The sequence below is a fragment of the Aotus nancymaae genome, unplaced genomic scaffold (assembly GCF_030222135.1).
Source record: "Aotus nancymaae isolate 86718 unplaced genomic scaffold, 86718_ANA_hifiasm-v0.15.2.pri h1tg000011l, whole genome shotgun sequence".
In the NCBI taxonomy this organism is placed as follows: Eukaryota; Metazoa; Chordata; class Mammalia; order Primates; family Aotidae; genus Aotus; species Aotus nancymaae.
The window spans coordinates 60422217-60438262 of record NW_026988422.1 but is presented as its reverse complement, the minus strand read 5'-3'; positions in this window follow the sequence as shown (position 1 = coordinate 60438262).

Sequence of the window (16046 nt, the reverse complement as noted above, 5' to 3'; positions counted from 1 at the left end):
CCTCTGGGTGGTTCTGGCAGGCACCTGTTTTCATATGTCCACTGGGGCCAAGCCCAGGCTTGGCTATGAGTGCTCAGGTGCTGTGGAGGGGCCTCTCAGTGGTGGTGTATTTCCCTCTGAGTCGGGACCCAACCCAAGCCCCTTAGTTAGGTGAATGTGAAGAGCTGTCACCATGTTCTTCTCGCAAGATAGCTGTGCTTCAGGTACGAAGTATTTTGGTGATGGGTGAAGTCAGTTTTCTTCTGCCCAGCTCTTCTTCCTTTTTTCTTTTCCCTGTGGGACAGTATCTCAACCTTGGAGCTGAAGATCAAAAGCAAAGCACAACGAACATATGTCCTATCACTACAGTTTGTTGCAGCCAAAGCATTGTTCAATCCAAACTACAGGGTCGCCTACCTTGAGACCATTCAGCCAGCATTCCCACACTTGACTGTTCTCACCTGTCTTGGAGTTGAAGTCCACTTGCAGTTTGGTGTCAGGAGAGTCTGGAGGCTCATTTGTTCTTTCTTGATAAGTTTTCAGGACATCAACAGTCAGGTCAGTGACTGGAGGCTTGGGGATGTGAAAATTCCTTTTTTTTCTTGCTACTCAGAATGAGGAAGATCTAGAAATTTGTGCAAGGAAAACATGATTAGAACCATGAATCAAAAGAAATATGGATGCCTGAGATGTTACTTATTCCTTCAAGCGTTCATGCTGAGAAATACTTATCGAGTCTCTATTATTTATGGACGCTAAAATAGGCACCACTGTGGGGAGGGGTTGCAGACATGATTAAGACAGGACCCTGTGGCCGGGCGCGGTGGCTCACGCCGGTAATCCCAGCACTTTGGGAGGCTGAGGCGGCTGGATCATGAGGTCAAGAGATTGAGACTATCCTGGTCAACATGGTGATACCCCATCTCTACTAAAAATACAAAAATTAGCTGGGAGTGGTGGTGCGCACCTGTAGTTCCAGTTCCTTGGGAGGCTGAGGCAGGAGAATGGCTTGAACCTAGGAGGCATAAATTGCAGTGAGTCAAGATCATGCAACAGCATTCCAGCCTTGCAACAGAGTGAGGCTCCATCTCATAAAAATAAATAAATTAAAAAGACAGGACCCTTTCAAGGCATGTGCAATGCATGATAGAAATTGACAAGGTCGCTGGGCGCGGTGGCTCACGCCTGTAATCCCAGCACTTTGGGAGGCCGAGGCGGGTGGATCACGAGGTCAAGAGATCAAGACCATCCTGGTCAACACGGTGAAACCCCGTCTCTACTAAAAATACAAAAAATTAGCTGGTCATGGTGGCGCGTGCCTGTAATCCCAGCTACTCAGGAGGCTGAGGGTAGGAGAATTGCCTGAACCCAGGAGGCGGAGGTTGCAGTAAGCCGAGATTGCGCCATTGCACTCCAGCCTGGGTAACGAGTGAAACTCCGTCTCAAAAAAAAAAAAAAAAAAAAAAGAAAGAAATTGACAAGGTCACCCTAGGGTGAGGGTCCTTGGCAAATATTTTTGCGGAGTTCTTGCTCATATAAACAATTTGAATCACCCTAAATCAGCGTGGCACCATTCTGGTGGCCCAACCTCATGTGGTCCTTCTAAAGAAATAGCAAACAGGCCAGGGAGAGTGATCGGCTCCTAGGATGACCAGGTAGACATGAGTCCTGGTGATCCTCAGGGCATCCGGCTGGCCTATACTATTGCAGAGGATAAGGAAGCATTAAGGGGAGAAAGAGGGATCAGAGAGTATGTGTGTCCTGGTCTAGGGTTCCGGGTGCTCTACTAGGACGGCACCATCTCGTCTCAGGTACTAATGGGTGAGTGAGAAAATCTAGAGGTAGATACTCCAACTAAGCCACTGGACAGAGGCACCACCAGCCTGGGTCTAACAGCAGCAGGGAAATGGGGAAGGGTCTTTGGGGAAAATGCTCTGGGAGTTCAGGGGAGGGTAAGGTTTCTTCACACTGGGGAACTTTCATGGGCTCTGGACAAATAGGGTCTGGGGAAAAGGCATTTCCAGGAGGTCAGGATGAAGGAAGCATCAGATTCCTGGATGGGAGTACAGGCTGTGAAGAGAAGCAGCGAAAGGGGAGGCCACCAGGGCCAGGGCAGTTTTAGAGAGAGATCCAAATGCAATTAAAAGGCAAAAGGGAGACATTGAAGATATTTGAACAGGAAAGTGATATCATCAGATATTTTCTTTAGAATGATGGACAGCAATATTTTTTGCATAATAGTCATTTCTGGAAAAAATAAAAATGTTTAAGAACCATAATTTTAAAAGTACGTATCTTTTAAAATTCCTGAAATGTAATACCTGTAACTTCTTTTTATAAGTTATTTTTCAGAATTTCTGTATTATTAAATGGTATCTTTTTTTTTATTGAGATGGAGTCTTGCTCTGTTGCCCAGGCTGGAGTGCAGTGGAGCAATCTCGGTTTACTGCAACCTCTGCCCCCTGGTCCAAGCGATTCTCCTGCCTCAGCCTCCTGAGTAGCTAGGACTACAGGCATGAACCACCACAACCAGCTAATTTTTTTGGATTTTTAGTAGAGATGGGGGTTTTACCATGTTGGCCAGGCTGGTCTCAAACTCCTGACCACAAATCATCTGCCCACCCCGGCCTCCCAAATTGTTGGGATTACAGGCATGCGCCGGCCAAGGGTATCTTTTCTTTCTTTTTTTTTTTTCTTTTTATTTTAGACAGAGTCTTGCTCTGTCTGTTGCCCTGGCTGGAGTGCAGTGGCACTATCTTGGCTCACTGCAACCTTTGACTCCCAGGTTCAAGCAATTCTCCTGCCTCAGCCTCCCGAATAGCTGGGATTACAGGCACGTACCACCATACCCAGCTAATTTTTTGTATTTTTAGTAGAGATGGGATTTCACCATATTGGCCAGGCTGGTCTTGAACTCTTGACCTCAAGTGATCTGCCAGCCTCTGCCTTGCAAAGTGTTAGGATTATAGGCATGAGCCACTGTGCTCACATTTTAAAAATTAACCTTTTTATTTTGAAATAATTTTAGATAACAGAAGTGACAAATATAACAGAGTTCACATTTACTCTTCACTCAGCTTCACCTTATGTTAACATCTTACATAACCATAGAAAAATGATCAAAGCTAAGTTAATATTAATACAATGCTATTAATTAAACTGTAGACTGTATTTGTATTTTACTAGTTTTTCCATTAATGTCCTTTTTTGGTGCCAGGATGCCATATTACATTAGTTATTGTGGCTCTGTTGATCTCCTCCAACCTGTAACATTTCCTGCCTTTCTTTTGTCTTTCATGACCTTGGCGCTTTCAAAGAGTACTGGTCAGATATTTAGAACGTCCCCAGTTTTGGTTTGGCTCATGTTTTTGTCATGATTATTGGGAAGCGTGCCACATAGCTGATGTACCCTTCTTGGTGTGTGTCAGCAGTACATGATGTCAAGATGTTTTATACTGGTCACTTGGTCAAGGTGGTATCTGCCAGCTTTTGCTACAGTAAAGTTGCTATTTTTCCTTTTATACACAATATAGACTTAGATATTTTAAGACTCTGCAAATATCCTCTTTCTGCTTAAATTTTTGCCCACTAACGTTAGCATCCATCAATGGATCGTGTTGGGAGGAGGTCGTCACCTGTGTGTGATGGAGTATATGTTATTTGCTGAGAGGCAATGGCAAGAACACTGTGCCATCCCCAGGCAGAAAACTGCTAGAACAGTAGGCAATATGTACCGGTCATGCACTAGTTAAACCAGCTCCCAAAACACAGGGTATTTGACCTTGTTCCCATTGCTGACTCACAAAGAGTGCTGTCCAGCTTATTTCTACTTTAGCAGTGAACAGGCACTATCTGTCTGTTTAGTCTATCTTCTATGAAGAAACACTGGGCACTTGCTTATTAAAAATAATCACTTGTTCACAAAGAATAAATATGTGGGTCAGAGTCTGCTTTGGGCTTCAGCTGGGAAATGCTGTCAGTCCCCTGATGGTCCCACTCTGATCCCACTTTTGTACTCTATCTGTGTTCCTCTTTCTTTCTTTTTTTTTTGAGACGGAGTTTCACTGTCGTTACCCAGACTGGAGTGCAATGGCACGATCTCGGCTCACCGCAACCTCCGCCTCCTGGGTTCAAGCAATTCTCCTGCCTCAGCCTCCCAAGTAGCTGGGATTACAGGCACACACCACCATGCCCAGCTAATTTTTGTATTTTTAGTAGAGACGGGGTTTCACCTTGTTGACCAGGATGGTCTCGATCTCTTGACCTCGTGATCCACCCGCCTCGGCCTCCCAAAGTCCTGTTTCTTAATTCTTTCATCGCCGCCTGGGTTGGGGTCTCTACAACTGAGCTGGTCTCAGTAGAATCATGCTCAACAGTTAACTGTGGTGTTCTCATGGTGATTTTCTGCGCAACCCTTCTACATTTATGGAAGGAATTTTTCTACAGGAGTTGCCCCTCTCTGCCACTTATTTGTTTATTCAGTTGTTTATAGGGACTCAGGTTTATTTTATTCCTTGGCTTACAATACTATCATTTCTTTTACTGTTTAAGTTCCAACTTTGGCCATTGGGACTTCATTCAGGTGGGCTCCTGTGCCCTTTTGACATCCCCCTGCCCCTTTTTTTGAGCCCTTCCTTACTCTCTGGCACCACAGAAATTACTTTTCTGGCTGGGCATGATGGTGCACGCCTGTAATCTCACCACTTTGGGAGGCTGAGGCGGGCGATCACCTGAGATCAGGAGTTTGAGACGAGCTTGGCCAACATGGCAAAACCCTATTTAACTAAAAATACAAAAAATTAGCCAGGTAGCAGATACCACCTTGACCAAGTGACCAGTATAAAACATCTTGACATCATGTACTGCTGACACACACCAAGAAGGTTACATCAGCTATGTGGCACCATTCCCAATAATCATGACAAAAACATCAGCCAAACCAAAACTAGGGATGTTCTATATATCTGACCAATACTCTTTGAAAGTGTCAAGGTTATGAAAGAAAAAAGAAAGACTCAGGAAATGTCACAGGTTGGAGGAGATTAACAGAGCCACAGTAACTAATTAGCCAGGTATGGTGGCGTGTGCCTGTAGTCCCAGCTACTCGGGAGGCTGAGGCACAAGAATCACTTGAACCCGGGAGGCGGAGGTTGCAATGAGCAGAGATTTCTCCACTGCACCCCAGCCTGGGCCAGAGTGAGACTTTGTCTCAAAAAGAAAAAAAATTACTTTTCCAAGGAGAATTTTATTTGGAAACCTAGATCTGAGAGCTGTGTGCTCATCACCATGTGAGTGTCACTGCTTCTAGTCTTTTTGGTGAACAGAGCTAGGAAACATATATGTGTGCATATAAATTAACCCATCCATAACACACATTTATATTTATTTCCATACCAGTCTATCTATATACGTACACTGAACAAAAACCATGAGTCTATACTGATACCTCAATCCCCAGCCCAGCACTCCATGACTCATTCATGCCTTCTCCTTTTTCATATTTGTCATTTCTTTCTCCTGGCCAGAAACCGGGCTCTTGTTTTCTACCATATATCTACTTACTTGTTCATCTCTAGTATACGTACGTAATTACTTTCAGAATTGCTAAGTCATAGTCCTAGAAACAAATTTACTAACTAGAGCACAGAGTCTGTTAGTATATAAGGTTGTGGTTGTTTCTCCTTATGGTATCCAGTCAAAATACTTTTCTTCCCCAGTCAACTCTTTCTTCCCATCTGCTTCACTGAGCTATTTAATTCACCTGTAATACAGTTAGATTAATTAATTAACTTATTAATTTATTAATTAATTTTTTGAGATGGAGTCTTGCACTGCTGCCGGGGCTCACTGCAACCTCTGCTTCCCGGGTTCAAGTGATTCTCGTGCCTCAGTCTCCTGAGTAGCTGGGGTTACAGGCACCTGCCACCATGCCTGGCTAATTTTTTTTTTTGTATTTTTAGTACAGACAGGGTTTCACTATGTTGGCCAGGCTGGTCTCGAACTCCTGACCTCGTGATCCACCCGCCCCGGCCTCCCAAAGTTCTGGATTACAGGCGTGAGCCACTGCGCCCAGCTATACAGTTAGATTTATTTGCTATGGTTTGCATTTCATTTTTTCCCACACATCTGGTTGATTTTATTATGGTTGACATATGGTAGGATTCATTCTTTGTGGTGTGCAGTTCTACACGTTTTGACAAATGCATGAAGTCCTATATCCACCACCACAGTCCCATTCAAAAGAGTTCCATCACCCTAAAAAGCCCCTCATGCTGCTGCTTTTACCTCTCATCCCTCCCTATCTCCTGGCAATCACTCTTCTCTTTTCTATCCGGGAACTGTTCTAAATTGTATTAATGAAACCATACAATATGTAGTTTTTTGGAACTAGCTTCTTTCATTTAACAAAATGCATTTAAGAATCATCCATGTTGCTGCAGAATTCCTTTTAATTGCAGAGTAATAGTCTGTTAAAGAGATGTACCATACTTTGCTTATGCATTCACCTGGTGAAAGACATCTTCGTATTTTCCTCTTTTTTGGTGATAATACATAAAATGGCTATAAACATTAATGTGCAGGTTTTTGTGTGAACATGAGCTTTCTTCTCTTTTGAGTAAATACTTAGGGTTAGGATAGTTGGATCATAAAATAGGTGTATGTTAAACCTTGTAAGGAGCTGCCAAGTGATTTTCAGAAGTGTGGGCTTTTTTTTTGAGACAGAGTCTTGCTCTGTTGCCTATGTTGGAGTGCAGTAGTGTGATCTTGGCTCACTGCAACCTCTACCCCCTGGGTTCAGGAGATTCTCCTGCCACTGGGATTATAGGCTCCCACCACCACGCCTGGCTACTTTTTGTATTTTTAGTAGAGATGGAGTTTCACCATATTGGCCAGGCTGGTCTTGAACTCTTGATCTCAAGTGATCCACCCACCTCAGCCTCCCAAGGTGCTGGGATTACAGGAGTAAACCACTGCGCCCAGCCGTGTATGCCCATTTGAATTCCCACCAGGAATGTATGACAGCATCAGTTGCTCCACATCCTTGCCAACATTTACTATTGCCAGTTTTTGGTTTTGTCCTTCCATTCTACCAAGTGCGTAGTGGTATTTCATGGTGGTTTTAATTTGCGTTTCCCCAATGACTGATGATGTTGAGCATCCTTTTGTATGCTTATTTGTCCTTCATATATCTCCTTTGTTCTTTGTAAAGATCTTTTTCCCATTTTAAATTGGGTTATTTTCTTGAGTTTATTCTTGGTTTATTTTCTTGGTAAATTCTTGATATATTCTGGAAATAAGTCTTTTATCAGAAATGTGATTTGCGAATATTTTCTCTTAGTCTGTGGGTTGTCTTCTCATTCTCTTAACAACGTCTTTCAAAGAGTAAAAGTTTTCATTTTAATAAAGTCAAAATTTGCCAAAATTATACAAATATTATCAGTTTTTTTTTCTATTATGGATCATGTTTGGTGTTCTATCTAAAAATTCTTTGCCTAACCCAAGGTCTTGTGGATTTTATCTTGTTTTGTTCTAGAAGTTTTATAGTTTTGGCTTTTGCATTTAGGTCTACGAGCCATTAAAATTTTTATTGTGGTGAAATATGCATGATAAAAATTGTCATTTTAACCATTAAATTTAACAATTTAAAGTGTACAATTCAGTGGGATTAAGTACATGCGCAATGTTGTGCGGCCATCGCTGCCATCTATTTCCAGACCTTTCTCTACGACCCAATTTGAGTTAGTTTTTTAATAAGGTGTGAAGTTATAGGTTGAGATTCATTTGTTTCACATGTGGACATTCAATTGTTCCATCACCATTTAATGAAAAGACTATTCTTTCACCATTTAGTTGTCATTTCACTATTGTTGAAAATCAGCTGAATTGTATCTTTTCAATTTTGTTGTGGGGCTAGTATTTCAGAAACCACATAATTAGCATGCGCTCTGATTAAACTGTTGTGCTTTTAAACTACTGGTTTGTGAGATAAGCCTTGATGGTGCTGAGAGGTGGGTCTGAAAACTCTTGGGGTGGGAGGTGAATTGACTGTACAATTAATCCAACAAGCTTGGCTTACATTTTGAGTACAGTGGGAGTTTGCAGTAAGGTTTTCGGCAGCAGAGATCTGATACGATTCACAGAGTGGAAAGATTGCCCTGGCTGCAGTGTGGAAAACTGATCGAGCTGCGGGGAGGAGGGTGGGAATCAACACTAGTTAGGAGTGGCTGGAGGAAGGGGATCATTGAATAAATACAAAGAAGGCCAAACCACTTGGATTTGGGAATCAATCAGATATAAAAAAGAAAGGGGAGAAGAAAAAAGTGGGGGCCAGGATAGCTCAGTAGATGGTTGTGCCACTCCTAAAGGAGGGAACGAAGGAGCTGGGGCAGGGGTCTTTTGGAGGATGGTGGCAGGGGGGTGACGAGTACAGCTTTGCCTGTGTTGAGTCTTTGAGTTGCTGCTGGATGCCCATTGGGAGAGGTCCACAGGCAAAAAGATTTATGGATCTGTGGCCCAGGAAAAGGATGTGGGTTAAAAATGTAGATGTGTGAGTTGTCAGAATATGGATGGTATTTGAAGCCATTGGAGGGGTGAGACTTTCTCAAGAAGGGACAGTGGAGTAAGAGGAGGGGAGAGGCCAAAGGAGAAATTCCAGGAACATCATCAGAGAAGGATGGCTGGGTGCAGTGGCTCACGCCTGTAATCCCAGCACTTTGGGAGGCCGAGGTGGGCGGATCACCTGAGGTTGGGAGTTCAAGACCAGCCTGACCCACATGGAGAAACCCTGTCTCTACTGAAATACAAAATTAGCCGGGTGTGGTGGCACATGCCTGTAATCCCAGCTACTCAGGAGGTGGAGGCAGGAGAATTGCTTGAACTCAGGAGGCGGAGAGCCGAGATTGCACCATTGCACTCTAGCCTGGGCAACAAGAGCGAAACTCCGTCTCAAAAAAAAAAAAAAAAAGAAAGAAAAAGAAAGAAAGAAGAGGGTGGTGGTGAGAGGAACAGAAGTGAAGGACATAAGAACAGGACATCCATTAAGACAGGCAGAAAACAAAAATGTCACAGAAACCAAGGGAAGAGAACCTTACAAGAAGGGGGAAGTTATGCAAAATTACAGCATATTCGAGAAATAATAATGCCCAGGGCATGTTCTTTCTGCAGGACCCTACTATCTTCAATAAGGAAAGTGTCAGGAACATCAATCAGGTGAGGGAGTTTTGCTGGTGTGATGGTGGTGGAAGCTATATCTCAGTGGAATGAGCATGAATGAGAGTGAGGAATTGAAGACAGCGGCTGCAGACAGTTCTTGCAAGAAGATTGGCTGTGAGAGGTGGGAACGCAGGGGCTAGCTGGAGGGGACCTGGCACTGAAAGAGGGCTTCTTGACAGGAGTGATTTGAGCATGCTTAAATATTAATGAGAAGGGATCAGGGAAGGAAAGGAGAGGGGCAGTAGAAGCATCATCTTACAGAGGGCAGGCAGAAGAGGGTCCGGAGCACGATGGAAGTGCCGACTGCTGTGTTGGGAGAGGAGAAGAAGGTGGTTAGAGATGCTGGTCAGTGCATTGTTGTGGTGACAGGGAGTAGAGAATTTACACTTGGTGGTTCTGTTTTTTCTCTGAAGCTGATGGAGAGATGATCTGCTGTGAGGAAGAAGGGAGGCAATAGGGCAGCAAGTCTGAGAAGAATGATCATTGTGAGAATGGGAGAGAAAGCTAATTAAATTGCCAGGGAGGGTTGAGGGTAGAAGTGAGGTTAGAGACTAGCACACAAATGGCCTCAATCTATGCGGTTGCTAATTTTATTCATCGGTGCTCAGCAGCCCAGATGTAAGAGCGAAGAAGAATAGTTTCACTGACCTAGGCAGATATAATCCAAGAACAATGGACAGGAGAGTTGATGATTTTGGGAAGAGTGATTTAAAAGATGGGTCATGGGGATTCCATGTTGGATAGAGAAAGAAATGATGACTGAGAGAAAGCTTGAGAAGGACAGAATAGATAAATCAATTGTTTGATGGATTTCAAAGAAAGGATGAAGTAGAAGTGGGAGAGGCAGAAAGCCATGAGGGAGCCACACCTCAGAGTGGGTGAGTGCATTTATGATTTCAGAGGGGAAACAGCGTAGCCAAGGAGCTGCCAGGGCAGGGAGCATCTGAAGTACATGGAAATGAAGGTCATTGAGGAGGCAATGGCAATGAGCTTCCAGGGGTTAGGATGGCTCATCCACACGGGTGACAGGAGGACTACGGGTAGGAAAGAAGACTGTGAGTCCAGGGCTAAAGTTTCAAAGAATTGGGGAGTGGGCAGGAGGTCAAGGAAAGACAAGGGTGAGGTTGGGGTAAACATTGACGAGTGCCTAAAAATCTCTAATGAACACATGGATGCATGAATCAGTGAATAAGTGAGCAAATGAATGCATTCATTCAGACCAATCTGGTACATTCTAGGAATATCTAGCCATAAATCCTGAGATTCCCAAAGAAAACACTAGGCTCAGAGAAGCCAGATGACTAGGAGTGTAGAGGCCTCAGGTTATCATAAGAGTTGAAGATGAGCAAGTCTCTTCAGTCTGTCCTATCTGAGATGCTGTTTGTGTTCTCTAGACCAGCACATGCTCAATATGGTAGCCATTAGCTCCTTGCAGTATTCAGGACTTGAAATATGGCTAGTCCAAATTTGCTTGAACAAGTAAAACATCCATTGGATTTTGATGACTTAGTACAAAAAAAAAAAAGAAAAGAAAATATCTCATCTTGAACTATCGATCACAACAAATTTTTGGATCTATGGTGTTAAATAAAATATTGTTAAAATTATTTTCACCTGCTTTATCAATTGATTTATTTTTACTTTTTTTTAAAGAAGAAAAAAAGGAAGAAAGAGAGAAAGAAAGAAAAAAAAGAATGAAGAAGAGGAAGAGAAAGAGGGAGAGAGAATGGGAGTGTTGCTTTATTGCCCAGGCTAGAATGCAGTCTAAAAATGGGAATTGAAAACCTCTTTTATGCCAATAATTGTGCTTAACAATGGAGACAGGAAGGAATAAGGGAAGAAAATAACAAACAAGCAGCCAACCAATATTTCATTTAAACCTATGAAATGCTATGCAATTATTGAGGAGTGATTTACTTCCAATTATGTAGTCACTTTTGGAATAGGTGTGATATGGTACTGATAAGAATGTGTGTTTTGTGTATTTGAAGTGGAGAGTTCTATAAATGTTTATTGTTTACTTGTTCCGGGTCTGAGTTCAAGTCCTGGATGTCCTTGTTAATTTTCTATCACGTTGATCAGTCTAATATTGACAATGTGATGTTACAGTCTCCCACTATTATTGTGTGGGAGGCTAAGTCTCTTTATAAGTCATTAAGAACTTGTCTTATGTATCTGGGTGCTCCTGTATTGGGTGCGTGTATATTTAGGATCGTTAGCTCTTCTTGTTGCATTGATCCTTTTACCATTATGTAATATCCTTCTTTGCCTCTTGATCTTTGTTGCTTTAAAGTCTTATTTTATCAGAGGCGAGAATTGCAACTCCTGCTTTTTATTTATTTATTAATTTTTGCTCTCCGTTTGGTTGATAAATCTTCCTCCGTCCCTTTGTTTTGAGTCTTTGTGTATTGTTGCATGTGAGATGGGTCTGGATACAGCATACCGATGAGTTTTGGCTTTTTATCCAGTTAATAATATATATGAGTTTAATACTGCCATTTGATGCTAGCTGGCTGTTTTGCCCATTAGTTGATGTAAGTTCTTCATTACGTTAATGCTGTTTACTTTTTGACATATTTTTGGAAAGGTTGATACTGGTTGTTCCTTTATATGTGTAGTGCTTCTTTCAGAAGCTCTTGTAAAGCAGGCCTGGTGATGGTGAAATCTCTAAGTACTTGCTTGTTCACAAAAGATTTTATTTTTCCTTCACTTGTGAAGCTTAGTTTGGCTGGATATGAAATTCTGGGTTGAAAGTTCTTTTCTTTAAGGATATTAATATTGAATATTGGCCGCCACTCTTTTCTGGCTTGTAGGGTTTCTGCTGAGAGATCTGCTGTAAGTCTAATAGGCTTCCCTTTGTGGGTAACCTGACCTTTCTCTCTGGCTGCTCTTAGAATTTTCTCCTTTATTTCAATCCTGGTGAATCTAACGATTATGTGCCTTGGGGTTGGTCTTCTTGAGGAATATCTTTGTGGTGTTCTCTGTATTACCTGGAGTTGAATATTGTCCTGCCTTACTAGGTTGGGAAAGTTTTCTTGAATAATATCCTGAAGAGTATTTTCCAACTTGGATTCATTCTCTTGGTCACATTCAGGTACACCTATCAAACATAGATTAGGTCTTTTCACATAGTCCCATATTTCTTGGAGACTTTGCTCATTCCTTTTTATCCTTTTTTCTCTAATCTTGACTTCTCATTTTATTTCATTAAGTTGGTCTTCGACCTCTGATATCCTTTCTTTGCTTGATCAATTCGACTGTCAAAACTTGTGCATACTTCGTGTTGTGTTTTTCAGCTCCATTAATTCACTTATATTCCTCTCTAAATTGTCTATTCTCATAGGATTTCATCAAACCTTTTTTCAAGGTTCTTAGTTTCTTTGCATTGGGTTAGAACAAGTTCTTTTAATTCACAGAAGTTTCTTATCATCCACCTTCTGAAGCCTACTTCTGTTAATGGAACGCACTCGTTCTCCATCAGGCCTTGTTCCATTGCTGACGAGGAACTGTGATCCCCTGTAGAGGGAGAGGCATTCTGATTTTGGGTATTCTCAGCCTTTTTACGCTGGTTTCTTCCAATCATTGTAAATTTGTCCACCTGTCGTCTTTGTGATTACCAACTTTCAAATTAGGTCTCTGAGTGGACATCCAACTTGTTGATTCCCAGCGCCGAAATCTGAGCAATCCACTGTGCCGGCCAGAACAGCAGTGTTAAGATTGATGGTGCTTTTCTGCCTGGGAATCTCCAGTCTAGCTCCCTTCTTGAGTCTGTCCTTGAATCAGCTGAATAGGTGACTGTCTTCCTGAAGCTCCAAACAACATCGGCCAAAAGGGGACCCAGTCCCGCTCACTCTGCACCAAGAACTGCCGCGCTGAGGCGCCAGCAAAACCGCTGCGCCGGCCACAAGAGTCGCGCTGGTGACCCGTGGGGCTCCTCCGCTGGGAATCTCCTGGTCCGTGAGCAACAAAAATTCGTCTGAAAGTGTGGTGTCCTCTCGTTCTCTGCACTTTCACTGAGAGCTACAATCCCGAGCTGCTAGTGATCAGCCATCTTGGATCTCTCTCTATTTTTACTTTTTATATGAGGCTACTAGAAAATTTTAAATTACATGTGAGGTTGACAGTATATTTCTTTTGGATAGCACTGTTCCAGGCATTGGTCAGTAGCCTCTGTAATCCTGAAGAAAGCACTATGCCACCCCGATATTTGCACATGTTCAACCAAAAAGTTAATAAATGCAGCCACTCTGTTGGAATTCCATATGTACTTATTGTTTTAATAAAATTTGAGCCCTCAAGGGCTGAACTTTCTTGTACACTGGAAATGTCCCTTTAAGAGAGCATCTTAAGTCTCTCAAAGTATTGCAAAACCTCCCACTTGCTCCATTAGATAGATTCTGCAGCCTGGAAACCATGCTAGTGATGGATACAGGTGCTCATATTTGTCTTCATTGTTACCACAGCTGGAAGGAATGGAGGAAACCATCTCCCTTCTTGGAATATTTCTGACACGATGAGGCTGGAGACTGTGCAGATTGCACTTGTAATTTTCCTTTGACTGGGGAAGCCTAAGGCTCCACTTCTGCAGGCCGTCTCCTTGGAACCTGTAGTTATTGGCTTGCTTAGTAATGCCCACTATGATTTAAAGGGCAGGAGACCTATTTTAGCCAGAAATTGTGAAAGAAGATCCCACGTCAGCAGCAGGCAGAGCTGTTTTTTGCCCAAGTCCAAAAATGTAATAGTAAACATTGAGGGTTTACCCTGGTTCAGGCACAGTGAGGAAACAGAGGCCCCAAGAGCTTAGGCAACCTGAGAGATTCCACAAGTAAAAAGTGGCAGAGCCAGGATCTCAACTCAGGTAGTCTAACTCAGAGCTGTGATCCTCTTATCACCCCACACCTTCCAACACAGCTGATTATGGACCAGGAAACAAAAAAGAAGGAAGCCTTACTTAGCTCAGAAAAAGCCTCTGAAAGAACATGGATCAGTTGGGCTGACACATCGTGTCCACACATGTGCACTGAACGGCCCAGTCGAGACTGGATCCTTTAGCAGTCCTGGTTCCCAAACCATGCACTGCAATAAGTCAGTGTTTAAGGGCCTCATTCCAGGGCTGCTAAATCAGAACTCTGGGAATAGGGCCTAGAAATTTGTATTTTGAAAGCATTTTCCCAGTAGAGATAAGGGAGCCATTACTCTTGATTAGGATCTGATTTGGAACTTGGACTTCTGGGGTAACTCATGGTGTGAAGTGGAAGGAGGGTACAAGGAGGGTTTGCTTAAACCCTCCACTCCTTTGATGTGGTATCAAATGAGTGAGCCTGACCTCGGGACCACCTTTGGTAGATCCACCATTTGTGTTCTAATTTCTTTCTTTCTTTTTCTTTTTTTTTTTTTGAGATGGAGTCTTGCTCTGTTGCCAGGCTGGAGTGGCGTGATCTCGGCTCACTGCAACCTCCACCTCCCAGGTTCAAGTGATTCTCCTGCCTCAGCTTTCCAAGTAGCTGGGACTACAGGTGTATGCCACCCCGCCTGGCTAATTTTTGTATTTTTAGTAGAGATGGGGTTTCACCATGTTGGCCAGGATGGTCTCGATCTCTTGACCTCATGATCCGCCTGCCTCGGCCTCCCAAAGTCCTCGGATTACAGGTGTGAGCCACTGCGCCCAGCATTGTGCACTAATTTCTAAGCAGCTTCCCAACCTTCAGATTGCTAGGGCCTCCGCTTCAACTGAAGCAAAGGGATGAGTGCTATTGCCTGAAGGCAGGCAGACCTTGCAACCTCTAGAACTAAGGGTAAGTAGTGGGAAGGCCACAATACTAACTCTCTCCTTCTTCCTCCTTTTAGCCTTTCAGTGTGATGATGTACCCAGCTGGTCCAGGATCTGGTGACTCCCCAGAAAGCTTCCCTGAACAACCAAGGCTCCAGCCACAAACTGGAAATTGCATGACTCAGACACTGGGTACTGAAACTGGGTGCATTGTCCAGTCCCTCCTGCACAGCATGTTTGGGGCAGAAGATTGAGGGAGGGAGACTGGGGAAGAGAGACTCAAAGAGGGTGCTGGGTGGCACAGAAGTGATGGCAGAACTGGCCTTCATTTAGTGACATATGCTTTGTTCAACCAGTCAGCAGAGGCTTATATGGTGGCTAGGAGTGCTAGCGAATGCAGGTTCGGCCACTTGCAAAACCAATGAGCAAGGTCATGGTATGGTAGAAGGAGAGTGACTTTATTATAAACCAAAGTTAGCAGTGGGGAAAAACGGTCCAGATTTTGCCTTAATGGAACTGCTTCACATTTCCAAGCAAAATGTGAGGCTTTAAGAAGTTTTGGCATGGAGGGCATGCAAGGGGTGAGGCAGTGCAGGTCTCCATGAGGAGTTCCAATGACTTGCCTTGAGTTCCTGCCCATCTGGTGAACTGGCTGGCACCATCTCCGGCTAGGCTGTAAATTAACTGTAGCCTTGAAGCAATCTCCTGGTGGGGGAGATTTCCACAGATGCCTATATTGTTCCAAGATTTAGTCTCTGGAACTTTTAAGCAAACATACAATTAGATATGCTAACAGTGTGTGTGTGGAGGGGAGGGCTAGGGGCTGCCTAGTGGTCAAAAAGAAACAAAGAAATAACAGAATACAACTTTCAAGTTGAGTATTTGCTTACAGTAGGTACTTGGACTGTATTAGAAACACCTCAAGATAAGCAACCAAGCAGCCAGAACTGGTCCCTGGCTTGTGGAAATTTCTCTTTTCTCTTTTCTCTCTCTCTTCTCTCTCCCCTCTCTCTCCTCTCTCTCTCTCTATCCTTTCTTTCTTGACTCCCTTACCAGTGGGACATCTTGTTTTTCTAGATTAGGG